Source organism: Typopeltis vanoorti, chromosome 3 (genome assembly GCF_054136105.1).
Source record: "Typopeltis vanoorti isolate ZY-2024b chromosome 3, IOZ_Tvanoo_1.0, whole genome shotgun sequence".
NCBI classification, from domain to species: domain Eukaryota; kingdom Metazoa; phylum Arthropoda; class Arachnida; order Uropygi; family Thelyphonidae; genus Typopeltis; species Typopeltis vanoorti.
Window position 1 is genome coordinate 176,916,174 of NC_143551.1, and position 25,830 is coordinate 176,942,003.

The 25,830-nt window shown below is 36.3% G+C and overlaps 1 protein-coding gene across 4 annotated transcripts in view; it reads right to left on the reverse strand.

The window, feature by feature from the left end:
- Rtca (RNA 3'-terminal phosphate cyclase) overlaps positions 1 to 25,830 on the reverse strand; it is a 169,550-nt gene that overhangs the window by 134,885 nt on the left and 8,835 nt on the right. Inside the window, exon 1 of one of the 4 annotated variants that reach the window (XM_090390968.1) lies at positions 14,449 to 15,400. The exons of the other annotated variants lie outside the window; for them this stretch is intronic. The gene's annotated coding sequence lies outside the window, so the exon portion shown is untranslated. Of the gene's footprint in view, positions 1 to 14,448; positions 15,401 to 25,830 lie in introns of those variants that run through there. 4 annotated transcript variants of the gene reach the window in all.

Genomic DNA, 25,830 nt, shown 5'->3' on the forward strand with positions numbered 1-25,830 from the left:
CAAGGATATAGCTAATTCTTTTGCACATTTCCTAAAAAGAGGTAATGATATGTCATCCATTTCCACTGTTTGAAACGCCTCTGATTTTTTCACCTGTGTCATTTGCCTCTCTTCTTGGTGTATGCAAGAACATTTACATCAGTATGATGTACATGACAAAATGCTCATTAAACAGTTCCAATTACATTCTTATTGACAATTATCAATCTCCTGTCATATTGCATTTTCTTTAACATGCTTATCACTTTTCCAGCCTAGTGATGATCTTATATCTCCTACATAGCATCTTGTTTTCCCAAACTGCTTGACTGATTCCTTTGTTCATCCATTTCATTCTTACTTTATTTTCCTAATTCTTGCACATTACATGTCTATATAGTTGTACATGGCTGTATGAGACTAGTCCTGATCAATTTCTATATGCTGTCAACTTTTATCAACCAATAGTAGCATAAAGAGTATGGGAAATCATTAGGACAAATCTGAAAACAACGTACAACTGTGTAGATATTCAGTGTGCAAGAGGTAGGCAGATAAGTAAGGTAAAGTGAAATAGATGAGCAATGAAACAGACAAATCGAACAGAAAAAGATGATATGGAGGAGATACTAAGTGGTTTGGTGTAATCATATGCTTGAGGAGTAGAAAATGTAAGCTGGGATAGTGACAAATAATGACAAGCATAGTATGCAATATGAAAGAAGATTGGCCATTCAAACCAAAAAAAAACTCAAGGGAATTCAATTGCTATCTGACAAGCAAAACAAAAAATAATTATGGTAATAGGTAATCATAGCAAAAAAAAAAAAAAATACAGTGGAACTATTTAATGAACTGTGAAACACCAAGGAGGCATGCGATACAGGGTTTGAAGGTGAAAGAATTAATGCTTGGACTAGATGTTAATAAGACAGTGGAAATGGATGACATATTACCACCTATTTTTAGGAAGTGTACAAAATAGTTAGCTATGCCCTTGACTTGGAAAAGGCAAAATGATGCCAGTGTATACAAGCATAGTTCTAGGATAAATCCTGTCAAAGGCCTTTAACACGATACCACATGGAATTCTAATCAGTAAACTGCAGCACATGGGGGGATGGATATAGGGTTGGTGTGATGGATAGGAAGGTGGTTGATGGAGAGATTTCAGAGAGTAGTTTATTCAGGAGTAGAGTCCAAAAGATGGTCTGTGACTAGTGGTGTGCTGCAGAGTTCTGTTCTTGGATCACTGCTTTTAATTTGTTCACTAATGATATAGGAAAGGATCTGGAAGAAACTGTTCAATTAACTGCCAATGATGCAAAGTTGGGTAGAGCAATAGTGAATACACAAGATGTCAAAATTTTGCAGGATGATTTGAATAGATTGGCAGACTGGGCTAAGGAGAATGGATGTCAGTTTAATGTGGCAAAGTGCAAAGTTATACATTTTGGAGTGAAAAGATTATCAACAGTATACCAGATTGGTGGAACTGTACTGCAGGAAATTGACAAAGCCAGAGAATTGGGAGTGTTAGTGGATAGGGAGTTAAAGCGTAGGGAGCACATAGCAAAAGTGGCTAAAGCAGCTCATCAGATCACTTGGTTACTGAAGAGTACTTTGACGAGCAGAGATCCATCTTGACTACTGTGTGCAGATGTGAGTGCCAGGGTTTCTTGGTGATGGGGAGGAGGTAGAGAGGATCCAGAAGCAAGTGACCAAGTTGGTAGCAGGTCTATGGAATGAACCTTATGAGAACAGGTTGAAGATTTGTGGGTTATAGAAACTGGTTGATAGGCAGAAAAGGGGTGATATGATTGAGACATTCAAATTACTGAGGAGTTTTTACAAGATTAATTCAGAAGAAATTTTCAGAACAGGTGTGGTTGTGGGAGAACTAGGGACCATCCATGGAAACTGAACAAGAGTGTAGTTAGCAAGGGTGTTAGAACTAGGTGTTTTACTTGGAGAGTGGTGAATGAGTGGAATAAGCTGCAAGAGTCTGTTGTGGGTGCCAGGACTGTGAATGAGTTCAAAGCAAAGTATGATAGATACTGTGCAAATACTGAATAGTTCTTGACATGATGTTTAAGTCAGGCAACTCCAAGATAATAATAATAATAAATTTTCCCAACACAGACCAGTCTGTCGGTATATATAGTTGTAATTTTAGGTACTAGAGAGGTTGATTAGGAAGAGAATACGGGACTGGGTTGACGGACATAGAAGTTTCTGTGACAGTCAGTATAAATTTGTGAAATGTAGGTCTTGCTTTGGCTTTGCTTACGGTTTATGGTAGAGCAACGAATGTGTTTGATAAGAGACAAATGCATACAATATATGATTACATTCTTAGACATTCCAAAAACATCTGATAGGCTGCCACATAAAAAGTTGGTACACAAGCTAAAGATCGGTAACAGATCAGCTGGATGGTGAATGATGCAAGGAAGTTATTATGTATTGGGGGGGGGGGGACATTGTTCCTTGAAAGGAAAAGTAACAGTGGTATGATGCAAGATTCTATTCTTGGTGCTGCTTAACTTATTTGTTTGATATTTCATGCAGATCAATGGTTGATGCTTTGTGAAAAAGGAAATCCAATTAATTGATCTCTCTCTCACACCTACTCTAAATCTCTCTCTCTCTTATACATATTCTGGTTCTGCCTTATGCCTGTTCTATAACTACTTTTGATAATACTCTGTTGAACTGGCCACTATCATTCCAACTGAAACAACCATCTCTTCCTGTCTTCCCAAAAAAACGATAACCTTCTAAGTGTTTCAAAACACACATCACCTAATTCATTCTTTCTTCTTATCCTCTTGCCCATACATGCACTGAAGTAATACAGGTTTTACAAACTTTCATGTGTGGGAGAAATATACAGGGTGTTCGGGATAAATTTGACAGTTTCGTAAGGAAAAAGAAAATCTTCTTTGTATCTATTAAATTTAATGAATTGACAAAAAAACATTACAGGCAGAGTTAATTACAATACTATCAACAAGATTTACTCAAAATAACCACCATTAGCATCGATCACAGCTTCAATTCTGCTTCGGAACCTCGAACAAGCTGATGCTACAGTCTCCCTGGGAAGGGCCGCAAAAACTGTTTTAATTTTATCCATTAACTGGGCTTTTGTATTACTGGAAGCGCGATTGGTGTCTTTTTCAACTGCGCCCCATACAAAATAATCCATGGTGTTAAGGTCTGGGGAGTTTGGAGGCCAAACATTTGGACTGGTGAAGTCGTAGAAATTTTCAGACAACCATTTTTGACTTTTCCCAGAGGTGTGGCAAGGGGCCGAATCCTGCTGCCATACATACGGCCTACCATTGGCTACCCTTGTTATCCAGGGCTTGACTACAGTTAGCAACTCCACGAACAAAGCCCGAATTCCAATGCCAGGGTTCTTCAACACCTGTTCCTGCAGATTTGCGAGGAATTCTGCTGTACGAACGCAATCAGATCGTCTGCTAGGGATCTTTCTTCTTGCTACATCCTCGTAGTCACCATTGCAAGTCTCTAGTTCATGCCTGATTGTTTTTACTGTATTCAGGGAGCATTGGGCAGCAGTCGTAATATCCTTATTTTGATGGCGGGCACGAATCATCATGATACAAGTTATTCTCTTCCATGATTCAGGTGGGTTCCAGCTATCCATCCTTTCTGACATCTTGTATATGAATGAAGAAGGGTCCAAACTTTTAAATGAAGAGAAGTGTGTGTTAATACATGTAACTTACGGAAAAATATAATTAATTATAAATATGTCAAATTTATCCCGAACACCCTGTATATATATATATATATATATTTATCCCATGCATGAAAGGCAGAAGAGCCTATAGCAAATAGATATCATGTGAAAGCAGGGTCAGGAATACAGTAATCTGTTGATATTCATCTTGAATTGTTGAAGATTGTAGTCCTTTGGAAATGCTTCATGAGGGAAAATATTCCATAGAATTGAGGATGGAAGGAATTAAAGTTGACTAGGAGTAGCAGATTGAGTGAGTATGCAGTTTGACTATAAAGTATGCTGAGGAAATGTGGTATGAGTTTCTGTAGATCTAGCAGAAATATAAAGCATAATGAATGCTAGTTCTGCTGAACAATGCTCATAGAAATATCTGTAGAAGAGAGACGATGTAGAAACTGATCTTCTATGGGACAGTGGTTGAAAAGAGTCTGTAAGAGAAGTGTTATTTATCGACTGGGCTGCCCTTTTCTGAACAGCATCAAGAATTTTTAAGAAGATCTTAGGTGCACCATTCCACATATGACAGTAGTATTCCAATGTTGGTCAGATTTGGGATTTGTAAGAGTAAGTAATTGTTTGGCAGTAAAGTGCAATCTTAACCATAAAAGGATAAGTTTTTTTTTTTTTTTTTTTTTTTAAGCTGCTGATACTATAGAGGTGATATGATTATGTCAGGAAAGGTTTGGAGTAGTAAGAGTCAGTTTGAAAACAGAGATTTATGGAAAAACAAACAAAGCTGTATTTTGGAAAGCACTGAAATTGACTAACAGAAACAATAGATGCAATCAAAACAGTCAATCACAGAACAGCAATAGGATGGAATACCATAGGAAAATTACAGAAAATCTGGAAAACAAACAAGATATCTAAAACAAGCCAAAATCAAATTATAGGAATCAATAATTATACTAACAGTTATCTATGGAGCAGAAGTATGGACAATTAAGAAAAGAGAGGAGAAAAAACTGTTGGTATTTGAAATGAAATGCTTAAGAAAAATAAATAAAACAAGTTGGATAGAAAAGAAAACAAATACCACAGTTAGACAAGAATTATTGTATAAGAAGACAATATTAGGAAAAATTAGAAAACAACAACTGAGATGTTATAACTACGATGAAAAGCCAAACGGCTATGAGGGAGCTTGCTCCACCTTTTGCAACGAGTTGCCTAGGTGTGGCACTACCAAGTGGTCACGTATGCTTGGATCCGCCGATAGTTCGTCGGCATGAAACGTTCAGATCATAATTTTCGATCTTAGTTTTGCTTACTGGCTGAAAAACAATAAGGGATTTTTATCCCCTTAACTTAACAACTGAGATGGTTCGGCCATGCTGCATGCATTGACGCAGACAGACTACTTAACATCCTAATAAATACTTTTACAACCAAAACAAGAAGATCTGGGAGACCAAGAATCACCTGGCTCAAATCAATAAAAAACATTTCAGGATGTAGAACTTATAATGAAATTTTTCAAAAAGCAAAGAATAAAGAAGACTGGAAGATCCTGCTCAGCAGATCTTCCAGGCTACTTTCACCCCAATCATGGATACTGTGAAGATCAGTGTTCAGGGCACTTATTATAGATGATCTTGAAGCATAAGATGATTGAGCACTACAAGGTCTGTCATATCAGTAGGACAAGTGGAGTGCGATATGATCAGCAAAACTATGAATAGGGCTTGCAGTCAGTGAGAATTCATTTATATAAATCAGGAAGAGGGTGAGTGAAATGACAGAGTTCTGAGAGACACCAACATTGACAGGAAAGTCTGAGGAGAGAACCCCATCCACCATTACATGTAAGGATCGATCTGAGAGAATACTAGTGATCCATTTACACAAGGACGAAGGCAATCCAAATGATGGTAACTTATTGAGAAGCTCTCAATGCCAGATCCTATCAAAAGCCTTAGAGATATCACAAGCAAAAGCACAGATTTCTCCAAACCTTTTCATAGAATGGGTCCAAATGTGAGTGTCATAGGCCAGGAGATCTCCTGTGGACCTGGAGTGGCAAAATCCATATTGAACTTAACAGTTCTCAAGGTGTTGAAGAAACTGACTGTTAATAACCTTCACCATTACTTTAGACAAAACTGATGTAATAGCAATAGGTCTATAGCTTAATAGTAAACATTGATAGCTGTAAACATTTCCCAAAAAAGAAGATAAACATTATCTTCTGTTACTTAAGTATAAAGAGCTAATAAGCTTCATTTCAGCAATGAAAACATTACTTAAATTACCTAATTTAAGTAATGTTTTCATTGCCGAAATGAAGCTTATTAGCTCTTTATACTTAACTTAATGGTTGCACCTGTTTGGAAAACTCGTTCGCAGAGTACATAAGTTCTTTTCGCTATACACTTTGGTATTAGGTCTAGCTACTCACTGATGAAGCCTCATAAAAAGGCTGAAACCGGTCTGGGTAGTGACCTCCCTCCATAATGTAATAACAGCATACATTTCCTAGGAAATGTGTTTTTACATTATGGAAAATACCTAAGAATAGCGATCTGAACTTCCTCCACTTCTGCAACGAGCTGCCCTGGTATAGTACTACTTACTAGGATCACTTGCATTGGCTAACGCTAGTGTTGCCGATACTTTATAGTTTACTATATTCGGCAAGAAACTCTCCGATTCCAATCTTTGAGTTTCTTATTCGGTTTTAAAACTATGTGGGATTTGATATCCCCTTAATTTAAGTATTATCTTCTGTTTTAGGAACTGGTTGTATATGAGCTTTCTTCCATGCTGAAGTGGATACCAGCTGAGTACAGTTTAGTAAATAGATAATAGAAAACAGGTGTTGGTTCAGAGCACATCTCTTGAGCACAATGCATGAAATTCCATCAGGACTGGCCGCCTTTTGTAGTATCTAAGTTATTCAAGATTCTTCTGGTGAAAGGTCACAGGAAGTGTCATGGTCATCTGTGTAGAGTTGGAAGAGAATGAAGTCAGGACATTAGCCTTGTCTTTAAGTGATGTTGTAATGTTACCATCAGTATGAGATAGAGGAGGAAGCACAAATGTACAATATTTGCACCCAATGGCTTCGGCTAGGGACCAGAATGCACACAGCAGATGGCACAAACAGTGAGTTTTCTACATTTATCTTTGTTGAATTTAGACTTCACTCTTTTAATGGTGATTTTTACAAGTGTTGTGGGCAACTGTGTAGGCTGTGAGACCAAATACTGAAGCCAGTATTTGGTCTCAAGCCAATTTTAAAAGGCTGTTTGCTTTTCTTGGACAGCCCTAGTACACTTTTTGGAGAACCATGGTTTAGATATGGATTGAAGAATTTGAACATAGTAAGGAATGAAAGTTTCCATTCCAATATGGATTATTCCTATAACAAGATCACAATAGGTATCTAGATCAGAAGAATGAAAACAGCAGTCAGACATGGTGAGAGGAGTAAAAGTCCTTCAAGTCCTCCCACTTGGTACTGTTGTAATGCCAGAACATGTGAGGTTATGAAGGATGGACGTTCCACTAGAGATGAAATCTGGATAAGATTGTGGTCTGAATTGCCAAGATAAGCAGTCACTTGAACAGAGTACCTGGAAGAAGAATTAGTTAAAAAAAGATCTACAAGGTTGGATGAGTGAGCAGATTTGTCAGAAATTTGGGTAGGGAGATGATCTGTTTTGCTTACAGCAAAAATCTCTGCCTCTTCTCCAGCTTGGTATTTGAAAAAGGGAGCCAATTAGAATTATGGACATTGAACTCACAAAGAAGGATGACTTCGCTGTTTGGAAATTTTAACTATATGAAATTGGGCTTTAAAGATAGGAAGTCATAAAGGTAAAAATGATTTTCAGAATTGGGAGAATGGTAGAGGCAGCACATGAATGCAACTAAATGTGGTAAAGAAATTTTAAGCCACAGGAGGTCAAAAAGGTGAGATTCTACATTTGATATCTTTTGGCAAGGAATATCAGTGCACACAAAAGCACAAGTACCTTCCTTATGGCAGAAGGAGTCATTTTGTTTATCATATGGTTAAAGAGCAGGTTTAATTAAAATGAAGAGATTTGTCAGAAATTTGGGTAGGGAGATCTGTTTTAAGTCATTGCTTACAGCAATGACTTTAAAACGGATTAAAAAAAATCTTAGAGAACAGAATATATAAAACATGACTAAACCATTACACAAAGTAAGTCATTTGTATCAAACATTTTTGTTCAAACTGTTCACAGCCACTCAACTGCCTTTGTTGATATGCTCACTAGGTCCGATGAACTGCCAGGGGAAGGCTAATAAGTTGCATTCATACATAATGTGAGTCAATGCTTGAACTGATGCCCCAGGATTGCAAGCATGCTGCACTCCTGCTTTGTCCAGTTCAAAGATGGTTAAGTGTTCACCAGGCACAACAAGAGAGATCAAATCCAGATGGTTGACTAATTGGATCTTTTATAACTTCTTTGTCAAACAGAGTTGACATATTGTTCCACTCTTCTTTCCAAGCACTGGAAATATTAAATTCCCCATCAATCAGCTGTTCTGCAGTTTTCAAGTAGGAATGTCAAGATCTGAGTCTGTCATGTCTTGCCTCTTCCAGATCAGTGTAGATTGGGAATTGAGGATTGTTCGTGACTTTGTATATTCTCTTTGAAGGAAGTGCCTCCTGCATAGGTGTGATGACTCAACATTGCTTAAAACTGAAAGCCAGCATAATGGTATGGGTTTGATTGTTCCTATCACAATTCTCATGCTGGTGTTGAGTTAAGTATTGATTTTTGAGGTGTGTGTGCATGCTATTCACCACACAGCTGCACAATATTCAGGAGGGGAGTAGAGCAAGCTAATAGTTGCAGTCTGGAGCACCTCCACTGTGAAGCTTGCCTGCACCAAATGTGCAGGCAAGCTTTCAGATGATGTCTGGTTTAGCAGCAAATGTTGTAAGATGCTAATGGAATATCAGAGTCCTGTCCAGATATTTAGGGTTTGGGTTGTACTTTAGTATTTGACAGTTGTTTTTATTATTATTTTCTTTTTTTATATCTGGCCCATACACAAAAGGCCACAAGACCTATAGCACACTAGCACCATGTGTGAGCAAGAGAAACAGCAGAGAGGAGGAGTCTGTTCATATTTCGCTTGAAGAGCTGAGAGTTGTAATCTTTGGGGAAGGCAGAGTGGAGGAGGCTGTTCCAAAGGACAGAAGTAGATGGAATAAAAGAGGAGGCAGTGAAGTTGATTCGGTAAATTTTAAGATGGACTGTAAAATGGTGCAGTGGATCTTGTTTTAATGATTTCGGAGGATAGCAGAGGAATAATAGTGCCCAATTCAGCAGAACACTGTCCATGAAAGCATCTGTAGAAGAGGCACAAGGCAGAAACTGAATGTCGATGAGGGATCATTAATTAGCTAGAGTGCCCTCTTCTGGACAGAATCTAGCAATCTTAGAGAGGATTTCTGTGTGCCACCCTAAATATAGGAGTAATATTCCATGGCTTGTTGGATTTGGGGCTTTGTATAGTTAGCAGCTTTGAAGGTATGAAGTAATGCCTTATACGAAAAAGTACACAGAGTTTTTGGCAGTTGCAAAAGCTATAGAAATATGGTTGTGCCAGGAAAGATCGGAGGTGCAAGTCAGTCCAAGAAGAGAAATCCGATCGTGTTTGGATATCTCGGTATTACTGAAGTTAATGGGGGGGGGGAATGTGAGCTCTTTCTTGCAAGAGATCAGTTCATCTGAATTTTGAATTTTTCATGGGCTTGTTTATGACAGAGATGAAAACTAAACACCTCTGTTTAATTTAGGTTTGGCTGTAATCTCCAGTTCCAAAAATAGCTAAGGCATAGCTAGATCTCTTGTTAATATATCCTCTGTCACTTTTAATCACTCATCTTGAGTTGCTATTTCCAAGTCAGCATAGGCAAACTTCCTGGAGACAGCAGAGGGCAGGTCACTAATGTACACGTTGAAGAGCAGCAGGGCCAGAACAGAGCCTTGGGATATACCATTATTCAAATTTTTTGTGAAAACCTGGAAGGTGAAAATGGTGAGGCAGCAGTTACTAAAAAAAGACTACAACTTTTTGAATGGTATTATATGAAATAACTTAGAAGGCAAGCCCCTGTCTCCATACAGTGTTGTATGCAGCTATGAGGTCAATAAATGATATAGATGTTTTCAAGTATTTCTGAAAACCTGGTTCTATGTGTTGTAAGAGTGAGCACTTGGTCTACACAGGTATGTTCTTGTCTAAATTCAGTTTAGGCCTTTTACATCGGCCTAACCTGAATCACAATAATTGATTCAGGTTTTTTTTTTCTCTCTCATTCTCTCTCCCAAAATGTTTGGGAGATTCTCATTTTATGTAAACATCAAAAATAGTTTTAGATTATTTATTAATATATCATCATGAAAATTATGGAAATGACTATTGCGTTAGAGTACATACTCTAACACGGTAGTTGTTTCCATAATTTTCATGATGTATTCTGCTCATCATATAAGCATGAAGGAAAGGATTATTAATATATCAATTAATAATTGATATATTAATTCACAGTAACTGTTTTTAATTGGTAAACTGAGTGTGTATGTACATTTTATTCCTGTTCTTTGATTTGCTTGTTTCTACACACTGATGATGTACCGTTATTTTCAGTACATCATTAGTGTGTACTCATCATGCCTGTAATTTGTTGTTTATAGTTATGCCACAGGTACCTTTAAAGATTAGGTTATTATTGTGTTATATACACTTATGTTAAACTTCCAAAGATTTGGGAAATGTTAATTCTTAGGCCTGCTGCCCAGCAGCACCCATAAAGGGTGCCCCCTCTCAAATTTTGGATTTGATATATTTTATCCATAAGGCTAGCTAAGTGGTTAAAGACAGAGAACAGAATCATAAGAAGAATAGAATCCTTCTATGCCAAATTATATGATGATTACCAAGACTTAAACCGATATGAAAACAAAAATGTAATACTCGAAATGAAAGAGAAAGAAATGTCATAATGTTTCAAAAGAAAAAGTTCAGTATGTAATCGGTAGTATGAGTAATGGAAAGAGACCAGTGAAAATGAGTTATCAATAGAAGTTCTGAAAGCAGGTGGTGAACCAGTCATGATTACGTTAAATAAAATTTATACATCGCGCCTAAGACAGAATAGAATACCAAAGAGTTGGAATGATGCTATCCTTATTATATTTTTTAAAAAGACCACCCAATCAGATTCATTCAACAATATACAAATCTACAAAAATCATTAGCAACAAAATACAAAACAAATCAGATTTTGCCAACCTCCAGAACAAACAGGATTCAGTAAAAAAAAATTACAGTACTAATGATTTAAGACAAAATAATTGAAATGAAAAAAAACAAATGAATACCAAAAACCTTTAGGTCTGGCATTTACTCATTTTGTAAAGGCATTTGATTCAATCTCAACATTAGCTATTTTAGAAGCTATTAAAGATCAAGGAAATAAAAAAAACACTTAAAACTTACAATGATATTCTCATTGGACAAAATGAATCACGATATGGGCTTTTCAATTGAAGGTGAGTTAGCTAATCTCATAAGAAAGAAGCAGGGGTTTTTCATCCTGCATTCAGACAAATCAGCCTTGAGAACACACATAATTTACAGACAAAAAAAAATATTGTTGGTGGTGAGGGGCAGTAGATGCCATTCACTGTAGTAGCATCATTGTCTATAGTTGGAGAATTAAGTTGTAGAGAAGACAATGAGATATGTGCAGCAGAATAAAGTGCCCTCCAGCAATAATAATTAATGTTTATTAATTAATGTAAATAAATATTTATTTACATTAATAATATGTAATGTAATTATAATTGTAAGTGTCATGTAATAATAATATACTTAGCCATAAATATAAAAATTCATCCACAGCTATAAAATCAGAAACAAATATGGAATTTCTTATTAAAAAGGGGAGTTAGACAAAGAGATGCCATTTCTTTCATTTTAGAAATTATGGACTTTACAACTGTGTTATAAAAAAACTACTTTAATTTCCCGGCGTTTCGACCTTCATATTAAGATCATCATCTGGAGTATATACAAATATACAAGGACAAGCTAAGTTACATTTCACACAGTATGCTAAAGATACAATGATTTGATCAATGGCTATTCTACTGGCATGACCTCTAGTGAAAATATAATATATATATATATATATATATATATATTAAAAAAAATTAAATTAAATTAAAAATAAAAATAAAATTAAAAAATTAATTATTTAGAAACTGCATCAAAGCTATATTCTATTTAAGATAACATCAGAGAAACATTCTTTCATACAGTAACAATGGTTTTCTTACAGTAACAATGATGTCCTAATTTAACATGACAATTGTTACATTAGATTTAAGATTCTGAGATTTTTAGACCATCATTATTGTTAAGATTAGGGATTAAAAATCCCAAGCATATGGAAGATGCATATTCTACCCAAGGAATCTTTCTCCCTAAGAGTTAACAATAAACAGGACTGTAGATAATCCAGAATCTTAAATCTAATATTATTATTATTACGGGTATCTCCATGGAGTCAGTAGACTCATCGCGGGAGAACCAAACTAGCAAAACAATATCTGTCATATCTCTTCTTGAATTCATTTACAGACGAAGACCTCACAACTAAGTCAGGCAATGAATTCCACTCATTCACCACCCTCCAGGCAAAAAACCTTGTTCTGACACCTTTGTTAACCACACTCTTCTTTAATTTCCAGAGATGACCTCTTGTTCTTCCATCACTATCACACAGCTGAAACATTTCCCCTGCATCAATCCGATAAAAACCTTTCAGTAATTTAAATGTTTCTATCATATCCCCTCTTCTTCGCCTATCAACCAATCTCTGCAATCCACAAGCTCTCAATCTATCAACGTAGGGAGCATTTTTTATATCACTCACCAACTTGGTCACTCTTCTCTGAACACTCTCCACAGCCTCCTCATCTCCAAGGAATCCAGGTGACCAGACCTGAGCACAGTAATCCAAATGTGGAAGTATCAATGCTTTATAAAGGAGAATAATAACCTCTTTATCTCTGGATGTCAGTGTGTTCCTCAACAACCAAGTAATCCTATGTGCAATCTTGGACACCTTAGCAACTCTGAACTTCATCTCCCTATCTACCAATACCCCTAAGTCCCTAGCCTCATCAATTTCTTGGAGTACCTTTCCATCGATGTAGTACACAGCTGGTAATCTTTTAATCCCAAAATGCATGACTTTACACTTTTCCACATTAAACTGACATCCATTTTCTTTTACCCATTTTACCAGCTTATTTAAATCCTCCTGCAAACTTTCAACATCAGCTTGATTTTTTATTGCACTACACAACTTTGCATCATCAGCAAACAACTGAATATCTCCCTTTAAGCCATTTCCTATATCATTTATATACAAATTAAACAACATTGGCCCAAGCACAGAGCCCTGAGGCACACCACTGGTCACCTGCCTCATTCTGGACTCGGCTCCTCCATACACCACCTTATGGTATCTCTCCCTGAGCCATTCTACTATCCACATCACCAATTTAATATCCATTCCCATCTGCTCCAATTTGCGTAACAGTGTTCTATGGGGTATCCTGTCAAAAGCCTTAGCAAAATCCAGAAGTACCACTGTGTAGCCAGTTCCTTTGTCCAACTCAGATGTTATTCTATTATGAATAGTTAATAGATTGCTAAGGCAGTATCTACCTTTAACAAAACCATGTTGGCCTCTATAGAGTATCATATCCTGATCCACCCATTCTTGAATTTTGTCTTTAACCAACTTTTCCAATACTTTTACCACTACTCCTGAGATGGTGATTGGTCTGTAATTTAATACCGCAGTTTTAGAGCCACCCTTATGCAAAGGAACCACTTTGCCTAACTTCCACTCCCTAGGGACCATACCAGAGTTCAAACTTAAATTAAATATCCAAGTAAGAGGGGTTGACAATTCATTTGCACATTCACGCAACACCCGAGCTGATATTCCATTTAAGCCTACAGCAGTGTTTGCATTTAAGTTTTGCAATATATTTAATACCTGTGATTCTTTAGCTTCAATTCTCACATTAGGTATTGCTATAGGTATAACAATTGTCATGTTAAATTAGAACATTATTACTATATGAAAGAATGTTTCTCTGATGTTATCTTAAATATAATATAGCTTTGATGCAGTTTCTAAATAATTAATTAATTTTTTAATTTTATTTGTTTGTTTTTTTTTATTATATATATTTTCACTAGAGGTCATGCCAGTAGAATAACCGTTGATGAAATCATTGTATCTTTAGCATACTGTGTGAAATATAACTTAGCTTGTCCTTGTATATACTCCAGATGATGACCTTAATACGAAGGTCGAAACGCCGGGAAATTAAAATAGTTTTTTATAACACGGTTGTAAACTCCATAATTTCTAAAATGAATGCTGATCACCATGTAACACTAAAGGAAAAGATGCCATTTCACCTAGATTATTTCAAGAAGAAGGTATATCCGGGTATATCCAACAACAATCAAACTGCTAGTTCTGACTTGCTATAATGACTTTATATGCAGTGGATTAGTTTTTGTAAAAAAATATGCAACAGTATTTCATTCTTTACTAGAAGGAAAAATTGAAGATTTAAATGATATGAAAAGAAAACTAAAAAAGTATTTACCTATATTGTTACTTCATAGTGTGATAATGTTTGCTTTCTCAAAGATAGTATATATATTACTATCTACTTTTGCCAAAATAGGTAACTTCATTGTTTGCTCATTCCTTAGAAATCATCATGTTTATCCGCTTTTCTACTCCAAGCATTCTTTCCAATCATTTACATAAAGCACATCCAAGCAGGATCATAACTCACTAAGCAACTAAGGCAATGCCAGAGCAAGGGCTTAGAGAGCTGCGAAATCTGGCATAACCATTAAAAACCACCTTTTCTTAGAAAAAAAAAAATTTACATATTTACTTGAATGTAGGGGCAGCATATACTCTAACAACAGTCCTGTATCCGAGTCTCTTATTTTGATAATTTATACATAAAATTATAATTTATACCAGTTATACTTCGCACAGAAGAATTTTTTTTAAATCCAACAACTTGTCCAAAAACTTGGCCAGTCATTGATATCAGTTATTCCTTGCTACTGGATACTGTTACCATCATGAACAAAAAAACAGTCTTGGATGCAGCCTCTGTAGAAAATTCTTTGCTCATTTTCTCACTTGTTTTCATTATCTTGAGTGTAGAAGGGGAAAAGAAAACTTTTCATTTTTTACTTTACAGTTCAAGACATTTTTTTTTGTATTACTTCTTAGATTAACAGAATATCTGCAAAAATTAGATAAAACATAGTAAAATTATTTACTTAAGACGTTCACGAAGGGAAAAGACAAATCGACTCATGTTGTACTTGATCTTCAGGCAAGACAGGAGAATTTGTCCAGTGATTTATGTATCTGTTTAATGAAAATAAAATTTCTATAGCATATTATATATGCTAAAATGTTTCTAGGTCCATTCATCATGATGAATGCTATCAATATCATCATCAGTACCCATGGGCCCAATGCCTGCTGTTGTCCAGTACAGTTTTCACAATTCTTTGACATTCCCCTCTGTCCACTGATACACAACTCAAATTCTGCAAACTATTTCCACACCACTCCTTCACATCATCTATCCACTCTCAATCTTGACCATCCTTTTCTATTTATACCATCCATGGTTTAAATCTTTCTGCTGTGATTCATTCTGCAGATACATAAAAAAAAACAAAAAAATTTAAGTTTCCTTCAAATTCCTTTATGCATTAGATTTTCTTCACAGTTTACTTTTCTATACAGTTCATCATTTGTTACCTTTTCGACATAAGAGAATTTCAGCTCGATTAAATTAAAGTAGAAGCAGTGAGAGGAGGTAATTTCACTGCAGTTACTTCTACAGTGGACTGTTTCATCTGACCATTTTTGACCAAATTTGAAATATAACTATGTTGTTTATGATCCTATAATTAATTTAGTCTAATCAGATCAAATTAAAAGATCGGAGCGATATTTCCTCTACAGATCATAGTGTTACAGATTTTGACCATATCAGGAACAGAATTGTTTCTTATGCTGTTTCTGGTTCTTTGATAATTTTGGCAAAACTAGACCAAAACTGAGGGTGAGCTTGTAAATGAGGAAGAAAGTAAAATGCTGGACACTAGTAGAGGTCACATCATTGAAGTAATTTCAACCAGTTATTTCTCCTATTTTTCCAACTTTATCTAAAAAAACATAAGTGATTAAAGTTTGTCCAGTACTGAGAAGAAAAGGAGTTTGTAATTTAGAATGGCTACTTAGAAAAGAGAACAGAGAAAGGTGGAAAGAACTGGAGGAGGCCTTCGTCCAGCAGTGGACAGAAAATGGCTGAAAAGAAGACTTAGATGGCAACAGTTACTGTATAATATTTGAATGATACTCTAGGTAATAACAACAATATCACTAATAAAGCTATCCAGAAAACAAGGGGTTGGCTTTCTTAGTACTTCACTCACTTTTTTATGTATCATGTTTTTTTTTTTTTTTTTCCTAACATATTCAAGTCAGGGTGTATCTCATGCCATATTAACATGGCATAAGGTGAGAGACAGACCAGCATGAATGTGTTAATGAGATTATTATTATAGAGACCAACAGGGAAAAAATCAAGACAAATTCTGAAAGGGATTACAGGTAAAAAAAAGTTTTGAAACTATGATTAATAAATGTTAACAAAATAAAATTAACCAACAACAGAAGTTATGAACATGTGAAAAAAGGAAAAAACTAATATTTTATTACTAATTCTTGCAAACGGTTTGAGGCCTGGTTAGCCGAGTGGCTAGATAATCTGCTCTCCAGCCAAAAGGCCACGGGTTCGAATCCCGAGGTGGGCATGGATGTTGTGATCATCCTTGAAAGTACTAGTGGTGGTATTCAGCAATAGATGGCATTGGTGTTAGATGATGAATGTTGGTGGAGTAGTGAGACGAAGAGTTGTAGAATAGGTGCCCTCCCTCGGTGAGTCTTTGGACTCCCTGGAGGTGTGATGTAATAATAAAATAATAAAGACTGTAACAATGGCATCACCAGAACAATTATATGCAGAAGACAGAGACAATAAGGCCATCATTACAGCTATTATGTTTCTTCATGTGGGAAAAACCTCAACTTATGACAGTCTGACTTATGGTAATTATGGTGTGTGTGTGTGTGTGTGTGTGTGTACACACACACAGCAGACACCACTTATTGTGATCACTTTGGGACAGTCACTTATTGATAACAATAATCGGTTGATAATTAAGAAAAGGATATAAAAAAATTGAATCATTTATTCCAATTTACTGTTTTGAACATTATTTAATTTCATTTATTGTTATTATTATTATGGGTATCTCCATGGAGTCAGTAGACTCATCACAGGAGACCCAAACTAGCAAAACAATATCTGTCATATCTCTTCTTGAATTCATTTACAGACGAAGACCTCACAACTAAGTCAGGCAATGAATTCCACTCGTTCACCACCCTCCAGGCAAAAAACCTTGTTCTGACACCTTTGTTAACCACACTCTTCTTTAATTTCCAGAGATGACCTCTTGTTCTTCCATCACTATCATACAGCTGAAACATTTCCCTTGCATCAATCCTATAAAAACCTTTCAGTAATTTAAATGTTTCTATCATATCCCCTCTTCTTCGCCTATCAACCAATCTCTGCAATCCACAAGCTCTCAATCCATCAATGTAGGGGGCATTTTTTATATCACTCACCAACTTGGTCACTCTTCTCTGAACACTCTCCACAGCCTCCTCATTTCCAAGGAATCCAGGTGACCAGACCTGAGCACAGTAATCCAAATGTGGAAGTATCAATGTTTTATAAAGGGGAATAATAACCTCTTTATCTCTGGATGTCAGTATGTTCCTCAACAACCAAGCAATCCTATGTGCAATCTTTGACACCTTAGCAACTCTGAACTTCATCTCCCTATCTACCAATACCCCTAAGTCCCTAGCCTCATCAATCTCTTGGAGTACCTTTCCATCGATGTAGTACACAGCTGGTAATCTTTTAATCCCAAAATGCATGACTTTACACTTTTCCACATTGAACTGATATCCATTTTCTTTTCCCCATTTTACCAGCTTATTTAAATCATCCTGCAAACTTTCAACATCAGCTTGATTTTTTATTGCGCTACACAACTTTGCATCATCAGCAAACAACTGAATATCTCCCTTTAAGCCATTTCCTATATCATTTATATACAAATTAAACAACATTGGCCCAAGCACAGAGCCCTGAGGCACACCACTGGTCACCTGCCTCATTCTGGACTCGGCTCCTCCATACACCACCTTATGGTATCTCTCCCTGAGCCATTCTCCTATCCACATCACCAATTTAATATCCATTCCCATCTGCTCCAATTTGCGTAACAGTGTTCTATGGGGTATCCTGTCAAAAGCCTTAGCAAAATCCAGAAGTACCACTGTGTAGCCTACTCCTTTGTCCAACTCAGATGTTATTCTATTATGAATAGTTAATAGATTGCTAAGGCATGATCTACCTTTAACAAAACCATGTTGGCCTCTATAGAGTATCATATCCTGATCCACCCATTCTTGAATTTTGTCTTTAACCAACTTTTCCAATACTTTTACCACTACTCCTGAGATGGTGATTGGTCTGTAATTAACTACCGCAGTTTTAGAGCCACCCTTATGCAAAGGAACCACTTTGCTTAACTTCCACTCCCTAGGGACCATACTGAGTTCAAACTTAAATTAAATATCCAAGTAAGAGGGATTGACAATTCATTTGCACATTCACGCAACACCCGAGCTGATATTCCATTTAAGCCTACAGCAGTGTTTGCATTTAAATTTTGCAATAAATTTAATACCTCTGATTCTTTAGCTTCAATTCTCACATTAGGTATTGAAACTAAAGGTATAGAGATATCCTCACTTGTGTGATAGACTTTTGAAAAGTGATCACTCGGTAACTCGACTATTACATCTGATTTTGTCACCTCAATACCATCAGCACCCACTAAAGTTATCCTTCCGAAGTCATTCTTCCTCTTACTTGCCACATAGCGGAAGAACTCTTTGGGATTACCCTTGATCTCTTTGGCTAAGGTCTTCTCATAATCTGATTTAGCTTTTCTTACTATGCTGCTAACCTTCCTAGCTTGAGCCTTGTACTGCTCATGGGTGTACTGGTCGCCTTTCTCCTTGTAAATTCTCCATAACCTTTTCTTTTTTTGCAGATCAAGTTCGATGCTACTGCTCATCCATTTAACGTCTGCCTTGTTTGACCTCTGACCACGGGAACACATTCTGATATTGCTTTCCTCAGATACCCACTGATTTTATCCCATGCACTGCTAACATCTTTCCCTTGCAATATGTTCTGCCATGGGATGGCTGCAAGCTCACTCCGAAGCTTGTTATAATTGCCTAACCTGTAGTTCCATATATACCCCTTCTTAACAGAAAAATCCACAGATTTTACAACCTCCCAAGTCAATACCACATGATCGCTTTCACCAATTGGAGGTAACAAGGACACCTTACTTATGCATATAACCTCTGAACCAATAACCAGGTCCAACACTCTCACACCACGTGTCCCTTCAGTTATGTGCTGTTTCAAGTAATTATCTCGTAGAAGATGTATGAACTCATTTTCCTTTTTGCTACATGATATTTCCTCCTTCCAATTGATATCACCGTAATTAAAATCCCCCATAATAATCACTAAGCCTTCACTCATTGCACTAATTTGCTGATGCATGAATTCAATATCTCCCCCTGTACTTCCTGGCCTATAGCAGCATCCAACTGTATATTTGGTTGCATTGGTCACTATTTCGCACCAGACTGCCTCAAATGAACTCTTATTCACATGTCTATCATCCTGATATACTATTTCTTTGGCTGCAACACATCAGCTATCATCAACAGTACTCCTTCCCCTGTTCTATCTTCTCTATCCTCCCTGAAAATACTGTACCCATCACATTCAATTCCAGTGACCACATCTTCTGCTGACAGCCAAGTTTCACTAATGCCTACAACTTTTGGTGAGATTGCACTGACTAATGCCAAAAATTCTTCTCTCTTATTTCGAATGCTTCTAGCATTGGTATACAAAAATTGCAGATTCCCTCTAGATCTTGTACCAGCTTTAGAACTGATATAAGTCACTAACTTCCGTAGTCCCATGCCGATTTTTATCCCCTCTCTTCTGCAATTTATTCTGCATATAAGGATCAATAAATATACAATCAGTGCTAAAGTTTTTCTCTCTCTTACACTCAACCTTTTCAATATTAGTTTCCCTGCCCAATAACTTCAACTTGTCCAGAAAACAATAACTTCTTCAATCGCTTATGTCATTCCATGTTAAGATGCAGTCCATCTCTAGCATACAACTGCCTTTTTTCCTTCAAATACATTTCAAACATCAACTCATCTACTTAACTCGTAATTGTCAAAACGAGGCAGCACACACACTATCCTCCCATTGACACTTTTCCTCTTCACAATATCTAATAATGTTCTTAAATCTTTTCCTACTCGATTTATACTACCTCTCAGGTCATTCGTACCCACCATAGCTATCATCTTGTCTGCTTCATGCCCTCTCTTTATTGCTAAAGCCACTCTTTCTATTGTCCCACCAGCCAAGCACTCCTTGTGCATACCACTCTCCATACCCTTAATCATAGAATCACCATATATCTTACCACTCTTAACTTCATTCAAGTCTACACTCATGGACTCATTCTCTACGCTATTCAGCATGACTCTCCCAGCTTCATTACTCAACGCTCTATTACATACTCCCCCACTCTCACGACATCTCGTTTCTTCTAGGCCACTTGTGGCTTTATTTTGTTGACTCCCAATCACTCCCATACTATTTATTACTGCATCATTCACCAAAGACTCACCCATATGTAATCCTGTTCTAGTTACTTCAGCTAATGTAACCTCTATAGTCCTAATTTCTCTGTTTAACACATTAAACTCAGCTTTAACTTCCAGTATCTCCTTACCGAGCACTTCCTCATGAAGAAGATGGTCATTTTTCATTTTCAAAAACTCCCGCCGAAGTTCTTCCGCTACGGTCACAATGTCAGCTTCCATTCCTAAACGCTCCAGCCTATCCCAACACTTCCTCACATATGTCGACATTTTCGTTTTTCTCATTTAGCCAGACCGACCACAGATCCTTCACATTCTTCGCCACATACATGTAGCAGTTTCCGCAACACATCCATTGCGAAAAATCTAACGGTGAGCCAGCCTTTCGTGTAGACGTAGAAGTCCTGCGTGCCGTGAACGTACGTTTCTTGTTGGACGCCATCTTTACACGTTGAAAGAGCGAAACAAATGGCAGTGAAAACACAATATATACAACACAGTTCCAAACAATAACACCACTGAAGGACACTTGTATCTAACCGATGCACAACTGCAGCACAATTTGTGACAAAAAGCCACACAACACAAAATTTATTTTAAAAACTTATCAAGTGTTGAATGTCATGTGTTTCAAATTTCAGTTCTTTGGAAGAAGGAATTTCAGTTTGTTTTAAAGAATCAATTTTTGGAAGCAATTTTCAATAGTCTTCTCTGAGACTTGCTTCCATGACATTGCTACCAAATGCAATACATCAAGAAGGGAAATCTTTTTTGCAAATGCACTTGCATTGGATTTGTCTTTTATATAATCAAGTTCAGCTCATATGATGCCTTGGTCACATGGTTGAATTAATGATGTGGTGTTCAAAGGCAAGAAGATTACTTTGATGTTCTTTAACGATAAATCGGTTTTGTGTGCAGTGCAGTTGTCTACTAACAAGACAATTTTTCAGTTTAATTTAAGATCCCACTTAACTAACCAATTGTTGAAAATGGCATTAGCCATCCAAGATTTGCACTAGAACAGTAGTCAACAGGCAAACTTTTGGCACCTTAAAAACATCTAGGATTTTTACTTTTTCCAATTACTAGGAGCCTCTCATTTCTCACCTTTCATATTAGCACACCAAAGAACTGTTACTTGCTCTTTTGAAGATTTAAATCATTTAGTACTTTCATTTTTAAATAAATAATGCTCAGGCATTGCACTTAAATAGAGTCCTGTTTCATCTGCATTGTAAATATACTCGGAAGAATATTCAGCAATAATTTTTGACCACTTGGTCTTAATCCATGCATCAGGTGATAAAAAAATCAGCACTTTATTCTTCAGAAATATTCTCTCACTTTTTCCACCTATTAAACCATCCATCAGTTGCAGTGAAATTTTCTTTTCCCATTTTTTTTTTTTTTTTTTTGCAACTTATTTTTGATGCATCAAAATTCCATTAATCGAAGCATTACTAAACCAAATTTTTAATGCTGATTCAACTTGAGTATCCTTACCAGTTCAGGCTCTCTTCTGATCCATGTTCTCATTAGCAAGAGCTGAAGTTTCAATGTTTGATCTGTTTTTTAAGATCTTTTTATTATTATGTGACACCTCCAGGGAGTCCAAAGACTCATCGAGGGAGTGTGCACCAACAGCATTGAACAACTGATCCCCTTCCAACTACTAATCACGTTCAAACTTGCTCAATTTTTTGTGTGAGCCATTAGGCTCTACCAATATGCAAGAGTGGTTGTGAAATGTTTAAATGTACAGCTGTACTAAGCTGACTTATTTTGGGCAACTTATCATATCACTCCAAAATTCTTTGCTTTTCTTGAAAAGATACATCTTTACGTTTTTTCACTTGCTTCTGCATTAATGCTAAGGGCTGTTTTAACAAGCACTTCAAGTTATGTGACAAGATATACAGCATTTACCGGTCCTGTACAGCAAAATGTAAAGCATTTGAAATATTTTACTCACCTTAACAGAAAGCATAAACTACGAACATACATTAGTTGTTTATTGAGGAACTTTTTCATGTAAAATTATTTTTTTTATAAGCCAATGGGATATTTACTTTTGCATCCATTATTGAGAATTTAAATAAAAATTTCTTGATAGTTTAGCAGTAACAATATTATTAATTAGTAATAATAACAAGAATAAAAGCAGAATATTTTATTGAAAAGGTATGATCATGTTTCTGTTGGATAAGAAGAAATACAGCAATTTTAGAATATACGCCTGGAGGGAAGGCAAACCTGCAAAGCAGGAAACAAAAGTTATGCAACCAGTGGAACGTGTCCAGCATTGGTCCTTGGATAATCTGCTCACTATAACTTAAAGTCAAATTCACTTACTGAAAGAGAGCAAGAAAATAAACTCGAAAAATCACAATTTGACTGAATTTATACCCATCTGCATTTGCCTGGAAGATTTAAGATTTACGGAAGATTAAGATTTTAAAAAAATAAAATTATAAGAAGATAAACCCACCTGCATTTGCCTGGAAGATATGATTTATGGAAGAATAAGATTAAAAGAAGATTAACACAAAAGTCAGATTTTGACAAATGTTCTTTGTCAAATTTTCTCCTGATTAATCCTTTCTGAATTCTGAGATGCCAAAGGTTAAACATTCAAGGATTTTAATAACATAACTGGAACTTTGATTATAATAGAGGGATTATTTTTAATTCATTTTAAATAGTGTGTTTTGGGGGACCAACTGATTTTGATAACGATAGCCGAATGATAATATCCATGATCACAATAAGGGGATTCTACTGTAATAGGTAATATGAAGCAAGAATGTCACTTCATACAAGTTATTTGTTTACAGAACAAAATTCTGATGATTCCTTAATTGGTAAAAACTTGCAGGGGCAGAAGAAAGTAAGCAGCAGGATTAAAGCATCTTCCAAAATGTGTGCATGGGACAATTCAAATATTCAGTCAACCTATTCGTACATTACAACATTTTTAACCATCACAAATGTGATGGTAAAAAATTATCTTTCCATAATTTTACAATTTTATTATTCTGCCAATCGAGAGTTACAAAAGTTGAAGAGAAAGGAGTGTTTTGTTAAGTACATATGCATCTTACAATTTAAAAACTAGTTAATTTGTGTTATGTGTTTGTGAAAAATTATGTTTATAATCATTCTGAAAAAGGCGAGATGGCAACCAGCATCAGTTGAAAAAACATGATTCAATCTACAATGTCTCACGAACCAACTAAGTGTGAAAAATACCTGTATTATGCTTATTCAGCATAACAAAAACTGGAACATAATAAATTTGGTTTAATCCTTTATCCAAGTGTGAGCAAACAAAGTTTGCGCCTGAAAGTATCTTCAGGACTGGGGTAAGGTGGTACAACACCGGGCAACTCGTTGCAAAGGTGGAGCAAGATAACATCACTCCTATCTCAGTATCTCCTATAATGCACAACACATCTCCTTGCGGATATGTATAATGTTATGCATTAAGGGAAGGGCCACTACGCAGACTAGTTTCGATCTTATGAATAAGTAAAGCCGTCTCTAAAAATTCGGACGATCCCTAGGCCACTCAATTGTGGGCGAAAGACCATTCATCCCAGCGTTGGCTCTACTCAGTGATGGCCTTCCACCCATCACCACCACCGAGCAGAACCGCTCATATTCCAAAGAAAAGCATTCACCGACAAAGCCCCTCACCGGGCCGTGCCGGAAAACACTTTCCCCTGAGACTCAAATTGCTTCCTTAAGGCAAAAACCTTAAGAGAGCAAACTCATAATAGCCCCCACCGGTTTCGACCTTTATTGAGGTCTCATCAGTGGAAGCCAGGCCCAAGTGAAGATACCAGGAGAAGCATTAGCAAGGTCATCTCCACCTATAGGAGTTGCCAAACAGTGTGCCACCTTTTTTATTAAGTTACTCTGGATTTAGAGAAAGATGTTGAAAGTTTATTTTTCACTTGGTTAGACTATAATAAATTTAGTTTAATCCTTTATCCTTTATGAAGAGACCTCAATAAAGGTCGAAACTAGTCTGGGTAGCGGCCCTTCCCTTAATGCATAACATTATACATATCCGCAAGGAGATGTGTTGTGCATTATGGGAGATACTGAGATAGGAGTGCTGTTAGCTTGCTCCACCTTTGCAATGAATTGCCCGGTGTTGAACCACCTTACCTGAAGATACTTTCAGGTGCAAACTTTGTTTGCTCACACTTGGATAAAGGATTAAACTAAATTTATTATAGTCTAACCAAGTGAAAAATAAACTTTCAACATCTTTCTCTAAATCCAGAGTAATTTAATAAAAAGGTGGTGCACCGTTTGGCAACTCCTATAGGTGGAGATGACCTTGCTAATGCTTCTGCCTGGTATCTCCATTTGGGCCTGGCTCCCACTGAAGAGACCTCAATAAAGGTCGAAACTAGTCTGGGTAGTGGCCCTTCCCTTAATGCATAACATTATACATATCCACAAGGAGATGTGTTGTGCATTATGGGAGATACTGAGATAGGAGTGATGTTAGCTTGCTCCACCTCTGCAACGAGTTTCCCGGTGTTGTACCACCTTACCCCAGTCCTGAAGATACTTTCAGGCGCAAACTTTGTTTGCTCACACTTGGATAAAGGATTAAACTAAATTTATTATAGTCTAACCAAGTAAAAAATAAACTTTCAACATATTTCAAAAACTGGAACATTACAAAAAAAATATTCTTAATATCTTTGTAATGGTCATAGGCAAGGAACAAAAATATTGGACTAAAAGTTTATTATGATTAAGGAGCATATCTTCTTAATTCCAATAGAAATTTCAACAGATGTGCAATCTTTTTGTCTCCATATTAATCTAATTTATAATAAGTAAATTTTAGTCTAAGATATATATTTTCACTGAAAGATGGAAAGATGGAAACATAATACCATCTTACATCATTAAAATTTGTCTATAAACAAGATATGTTTATAGTGTTCAAAACTTTTTTTTTATTTTGTATTGTAATCAAGGTCTAATAAAACAGACATCAGGTTTAATAAAATAGACATAATTCTTATTCACTGATCCAAATGTCAGTTTATCA